Raw genomic sequence first — 7,575 nt, 5'->3', positions numbered from 1 at the left:
CGGTAAAATTCACGGTCTTGTATCTTAGAAAACTGACATAGTGACCCTGATATTTCATGACATATTTTGATAATACTCACAAAGAAGAATTCAAAATTGACATTTTAAGAAAAGTGACAGTACTCTCATTTTTACTGCTCATTCTTACATCCGTTAGCAAGAAATTAAACATAAATAATACACAAACAATTCAAAAGTTACCATATTGCTGCAAAAACATTCATACACATTACTTATAATTCTGCTCGACTTGGTAACTCTCACAGAGCCGCAATTATCCTCACAAAAGAGCTCTTTCAGACTATCCAAGCCACCTCTCTGATATGCAATTTGTAAGTGTGAATAATTCAACCCTGAACCTGCCAATCTTCGTGCCATGGACTTGCTTTTAACTTTGCCACTGACCAGGGGATGCAGTGTATTGTAATTAGCAGATACTAGGTTTCTGTAGTTTTGATAAGCAACTCTCCATTTTGACGAAAAACTGTATTCAAGGAGTGTTGTCAAAGAAACATCACACGTCTCAAGTAATTTCTGCAAAATCATTACATCAGCTGTTGCATTGTGTGCAGCATATACCTGGTCAATAAAGTCATGAACAAGATTCTCCTGAGAGTATGAATTTCTCCCTTGGAAAAGTGCCTTGAACATGGGTAAAGTATCAACAAACCGTTGACTTGACAAACAAACTGGTCAATAAGAGAACATTCATTCATTGCCTTAATGATATATCTGCAATCAAATACACAAGAATTATGCCCCATCAAAACTGGATTATCAAAATTTTTGAAAAAATCAAGAAAACGCTTCATGCACACTGCCTTTGTGACTGCTGGCACAGGATTTCCTTCATAACACAGTTTCCATTTTTCATGGTAAGTCTTGTCTTTTCTGATGCAATCGGAGAAATTGGCTGATCTGGTATGACATACTCTTCAAACTGATGTTCACTAGACACAGCTGAGAATTGTGTGATGTCTGCTGATGCATCTGAAAGATAACAGAACATTGAAACTGATATTGTATGATTTGTCAACACACTGTATAGTCATTTTGCCAAACACAAACTTAACTGTCACTGCTCAAAATTTGGAAAAGTAGCAATGAAAAAAAAGTTCTGTTACAGCAAATTATGATTCGTAACAAAGTTTTCAATTCAGAAAATATTTAACATGCAAAAAATAAAAATGATTTTGATCTAAAAGTATTGAAGCAGGATATGCTCAGGTTGGATTGACTTGATTTTTTTTACCGTGTTCTCCCCAGAGCATAGAGTGGCTTCCACTCTTTAATTTTTACTAAACAATAGAAACTTATTACCATAACAATTACATGTATTGTTATGTAAATCAGTCAGTATTCTATATTATTTTCTCAGGAGAACCCTGCTTTATAATTTCAATATACAGTACATCATATCGAAAATGAACCTTATCCAAGTATATTTCTATTAATATTATTAAACATACATGCAGATGTAGTTTCCACATCAAATATAACAGGTGTGTAATTTCCAGATTGTAGTAAAATCTTGGTAGGTGGGGACAGTGGTTTAGGTATTTCATCTGCGCTGCATGGTGTAGAGAGACTGATTTCCTTCTGATAAGTTGTTCCCTCTCTCAACTCTATGGCAGCTATCTTTTGTGTCCTCTTCTCTTTCAACTTAAAAAAAATCAAAACAGAGATTGATAAATATGATGTAACAATAATCCCATAAACCAAAGCAATGCGATAGGTAGAGTTCCCTGTATCTTTGAAAATCCAATGTACATGATGATGACTCATGTACAGGATGTGTAAACAGTCACCGTGTATGAATACATTATCATTTTGTACACTGTCATAGTGTGTATACACAGTCACTGTGTGTCTACACTGTGTGTATACACTGTCACTGTGTATACACTGTCATTGTGTGTATACACTGTCACTGTGTGTCTACACTGTGTGTATACACTGTCATTGTGTGTATACATGTCACTGTGTGTATACAATCACTGTGTATACACAGTCACTGTGTGTCTACACTGTGTGTGTATACACTGTCATTGTGTGTATACACAGTCACTGTGTGTCTACACTGTGTATACACTGTCACTATGTATACACTGTCACTGTGTGTATAACTGTGTGTCTACACTATGTGTGTATACACTGTCATTGTGTGTATACACAGTCACTGTGTGTCTACACTCTGTGTCTATACACTGTCAATATGTGTATACAATGTCAATGTGTGTATACACTGTGTGTGTATACACTGTCACTGTGTGTATACACATGTGTGTATACACTGTCAATGTGTGTATAAATGTCCTGTGTGTACAAGTCATACACTGTCACTGTGTGTGTGTGTGTGTGTGTGTGTGTGAGTGTATGTGTGTGTGTTACAAGTCATTTATGTTTCACTGGGTTTTAATTTCACTAGTTTACTGATTGATAAAATCTGCTAAATTAAATCGCAGTGAAAATCCAAATTTTGTAGTACGTATACTTGAAAATAAATCCAGTCTACCTACCTTCAATCTCTTCAACTTTGCTTCTTTAATCTGGCATTTTCTTTCTCAGCTCTTTGTTTTCATCCAATTTCGCTCCATATATCTGGCATGATTTGCTAGGGCACAGCATACTTTCTATGTGGACCTGAAGAGTCACAAACACAAACTGTAAGGATTTGATTCACATGAGAAATTATACCTTGTTGATCGTTAGAGAAGAAAACGTCAAATATTAGATAGCGGTAAAAGGCTATTTTTGCACCAATTCTTTTCTCAGAGTTAATGTCAAGTTTCAAGTGTTAGAATCAAGATATTAGTTCAAATTTTCAGGATAACTCCCTTACTTAATACCTTCTCAAAAGAATATAAAAATGTATATTTGCAGCCATGATTTTGAAATATGACACCAGTCAATATTAAAATTTAATATTTCATATTTCTTACATATTTGAATTTAATAATAATTGGATAGTATTAATATTACCAATTAGTTATAAATATGTTGACACTATTAATTGTAAGATTTGTACGGCAGGATTTGTAAATAAAATTTGTTTTTATGATTTTACATGGGTTACATATCAAAAAATTATTAAAAATTCTTTCAAATTTCAAAATGTGATTTTTCAAAAAGTACTTCAAATATAGGAAAATTGTGCCGTACAAATCTTATCTGTACCTTGTTAATAGGCTGTAAAAATTCCATGTCCATATCTCATTTCAAAGGTTGGATTAAATTGGTATAAAATTATGTAGGAAAACTGTTATTCTGTCAAAATGTTGAAAACAAGCCATATTTGCATCCATCTTTTGAAGTCACAGAGCAGTCTTTTTGGTTAATCTCACTTTTGACACCTCTTTGACACTCAAAGAATCTTAAAATGCATTTACAATAGCAGTCACGCATTCTGAATGCAGCACTGCCTTGTCAAACTTTCCTGAAAAACAGTAAAAATGACTTTCCTTTTCAAACATTTTTTTAAAAGCTAGGGGACCTCTACATAGTTAATACACTAAGGACTCCCCAACTTCCTCTTATTTGGTCAGTTTTTCAGAAGTTTCAACGGCTATAACTCTGCAATGCCTATGACCCCAAATGTCTAGTTTTTTTATTCCACAGAGAATGTTGACTACTTTTATATTTTAATAGTTTTATTGAAGTTTATAAACTGACGCTCTAGCCTTTACCGCTACCTAAATATTTATAAAACAAAACACTATAAAAATTTATCAGCATATTAGAGTCTTGAAAATTAGAAAAAATTTATTTTCTCTTATTTTCTCTATTTTATATTTTAAACATTTCTGCGTTATCCTTCTGCGTTATCTGAAACATTAAGAAACCTGGTCTCTGCATTATTTCCTACCAACCTGACTAACATATTAAGTTCTTCTGAGCAACTGCATCAGCAACACGGAAGTTTAAACTGTCAGAGCCACTGTAGTGTCTAGCTTTTGTAGCCTTTGAGGCAATTACCATATTCATATTTTCATTTCCCTGTGATGACCATATTCTTGAAAGATCACCTGCATTCATAACATATGTCTGCATGACCTTCAAGCTTCTCTAAAGCCTGCCTCAGATCACTGCCATATAAATCCCTGCCATACGGTAGACTTTTGTGTTTATAGTGTAATGGGGGGTTCAGAAACTGACACCACTTCACATCACAGCCCCCATGATCTCCAAATGCATGGGGTACAATGGCGTTCAGGTTACTAATTAGCCCTATAGTATTGCCATGATTCTGGGTTATGGCATTGCTGAAACACTTCTGAAGATAATTTATCACTTTGGCTGTTAACTGCTTGTGGTTTTCTTTGAGTTTGTAGAGTTTATCAGCAAAACCCTTCTTAAGATGGTTATTGTCTTTATGCTTGATTATATCCTGTCTAACATCTGCCTGTATCTTCCCTATAGTTGTACTGTCATCATCCATGGTAACGGTCGCTATAATATAAGTGAAACATATATGTTTCAAATATACCTAACTACTAGTATAATACAATTATCAATACATTTTGTAACATGTTTTTTTTATCAGATTTCATAATTACCTTGCTTTCTTAGCTTTTGAACATTCTTCTTCTATGGCCTGATGACATGAGTTTTTGCAACCCTCACTATTGCATCTCCAGATTCCCTTTCTTTGCATTTCAATGTTTTATTGTGGAGAGGGGCAGTGACATTGCTGTGAACAATGCATTCACATGTCTTTCTCCAATGCCAGCATTGATCATTCCTATAAGAAATAATGCAGTAAAAAGTTATTTACTCTCAAGAAAACACACAAGATGATTCAAATCTTGATTAGCACAATTATTTGTACATGAATGCATAAAACATGAAAAAAGAGAATAAAAATCACATTTCTTGAGTTGCCAATATTATTTCTAAAAAGCCAAAAGAAATCGACATCTTGAGTTGAAAAGCAAACGTTGTGAATGTTTTGTTGTTTCTAGTGAATAAAGATTATTATTATTATTATTATTATTATTATTATTATTATTATTATTAGACATATTTAGGGATGATAAGTGAAGGGGGACAATACAATGCAGATCCAACGTTCAACAAAGTCCAAAGTCCCATTTCTCACTCAATGGATCTACGACAGAACATGAATACAGGCTTCTCATTTTAACGCTGATTCAAAACAAGGATAAAACATCCAAAATGTTGATTTGGTAGTGCACTGTGTGATTTACGTCAACGGTACGACATACGGTTTAAAGGTCAAGGGCAACAAACACATCACGCAACCCGTGCCCCCCCCCTCAATTCCTGTCAGAATACGTAAACTGTGTCGACACATACGTCCTATATACACTTGGCAGATTACATTAACTGATAAAAGTACTGACATACCTGTTGCTGTCTTGTTATTGATATCAAAGCTCTCATTCCACGTTTATCTGCTTTTCGATGTGTCTTGTTCGTACTTTGTTGACAGTATCACATCCTCAGGCCACGCTCAAAATACTTCCGCCTCCATACCTCGTTTCACCGATACACCGTGAAAGTTGAAGGGGCCTCTTACAGTTGTTACAGGAGTTCAGACTGTAGTAAGAACTCTCAAATTCACCAGCCTGATGTTTTCATTCCATGGTATGTCTATGTCTTGCCGACAGTTTCAGTATCACTATCAGCAACTGTGGCCTCGCGCTGAACTGATTCCTACCTCCATGTCTCTGCAGCTGATCTCGCGCTGGAGTTTTCGCCCCAGAAACTGTGAAAATTCTACTCTGATTCACAACAGAAACATTCTGACGTCTTCTGAACTCGGCCTTTGAAAGAAATTGTCCGTGTTTCGCTGTATTCATAGTGTCCTCAGGGAAAAAACTCGACAAAACACTGTGAACGGCAGGCGACAGCCAACACGCCATACCAAAACAAATAAAACTTAGGTAGCTAGGGGGTCTGCAAATAACTCGAAGACGGATCTGTTCTCGACAGAATGGTTCATCCTCGCGTCGTTTTAGGATTTTGGGATATGCCGCGCTGACGGTGTGGTGGGCAGGTGTTCGGAGGGTGAAGGGATAAAGACACTGCGGCCACAAATCAGTCTATATGGCCACCTCAGTCTGTCATAATATGGCCACCTCTGAGAACTGCAGAGCGCCACCTAGCGCTGAAAAAGTGCATGCATATAAACATGTTTTTTATGAACACAAACATGATTTTACGAAAAACATATGGTTCATACACGTAAACGTGAAATCTATGAACACAAATTGTTTTTCATGAACAAAAACATAAAATCTATGAACAAATGAATGTTTTTCATGAACATAAACATCGAATTCATGAAAATAATTTGTTTTCAGGAACACAGACATGAGATTTATGAATATAAAAACACACTATGAACACAAAAATATGGTTCATAGACACAAAAATGGGTTTCTTGAACATAAACATAAAATTCAAGAACACAAAAATGTTTTCATGAACATAAACATAAACTTTATGAACATAAACATAATTTCAAGAACAAAAAATGGTTTTATGAACACAAAAACGGATTTTATGAACAAAACATATATTCATGAACACAAAATGGTTTTTTGAACACAAAAATGTTTTTTATGAACATAAACATGAAATTTATGAACATAAACATGAAATTTATGAACATAAACATGAAATTTATGAACATAAACATAAACATGAAATTTATGAACACAAAAAAAAATTCATGAACATAAACATGGTTGTCATGAACATAAACATAAAATTCATGAACACAAAAATGTGTTTCATGACACAAAATGTTTTTTTTTTTATGAACACAAAAATGGTTTTCATGAATATAAACATGATTTTTATGAACACAACAATGCTTTTTTATGAATATAAACATACAATTCAAAGAATTTTGCATTACTTGGCTTGCCATAGCAATCAGAAAAAGTGTTTCCAGAACAAGCTACCATACATAATATATTTATGATACCAGCAATAATTAGAGAAGTTTCACTATTCATCAACCTCATATAAAATTTCGAGCGTAAAGGGCGCTGTTTACTTTTGAAAGTCAAATGTTGCTCTGAACAAAAGTGTTCGAGATACTTAATCTTCTGTCAATACCAAACAAAATTCTAAAACCGTTGTTATAAGCAACGCTAACGATGAAATCATTATGATACACTGATTTGTGAACTTACTCCAAAGATGTGAGCAATACATAGAAGTACAATAGTTAAAAAAGTATCGTTTTGACAGAGTACGAACAGTTCCAAAACTCCAGATTAACGTGTTAGCTCTGGCATAAAACAACCTCATTTGACGCTTAATATCATCATTATCATCGCCTTTGCAGTAAAAATGACACCAGGATACAATGCTTATCTACAAAAGAAAGTCTTATCATACAGTACACATGCGGAATCTTACAAAATTTAGCATATTAGGGAAAATGGCAAAACACTTAGATTTCAAAGCATTAAAGACAATATCATGGTCATTAGCATATTGAGTACAAATATTCAAGAGGTTGTTGATACCCTTTACACTAGGACAAAATCATACTATGTCATCAGCATATAACAGGTGATTCATGCACTTTCCACCGAG

At 34.4% G+C, this 7,575-nt stretch overlaps 1 long non-coding RNA gene across 1 annotated transcript; it reads right to left on the bottom strand.

The window, feature by feature from the left end:
- Positions 1-765: 765 nt before the first annotated feature.
- On the bottom strand, positions 766-5,554 carry LOC139128957 (uncharacterized). Its single transcript, XR_011551466.1, has 5 exons — positions 5,368-5,554; positions 4,557-4,741; positions 2,520-2,643; positions 1,470-1,662; positions 766-990 (listed from the first exon to the last, which is right to left on the bottom strand). It is a non-coding gene; the product is annotated as an uncharacterized lncRNA (long non-coding RNA).
- Positions 5,555-7,575: the final 2,021 nt, after the last annotated feature.

Source organism: Ptychodera flava, unplaced genomic scaffold (genome assembly GCF_041260155.1).
Source record: "Ptychodera flava strain L36383 unplaced genomic scaffold, AS_Pfla_20210202 Scaffold_80__1_contigs__length_553813_pilon, whole genome shotgun sequence".
Taxonomy (NCBI): domain Eukaryota; kingdom Metazoa; phylum Hemichordata; class Enteropneusta; family Ptychoderidae; genus Ptychodera; species Ptychodera flava.
This window is presented reverse-complemented; position numbering and strand designations above follow the sequence as displayed.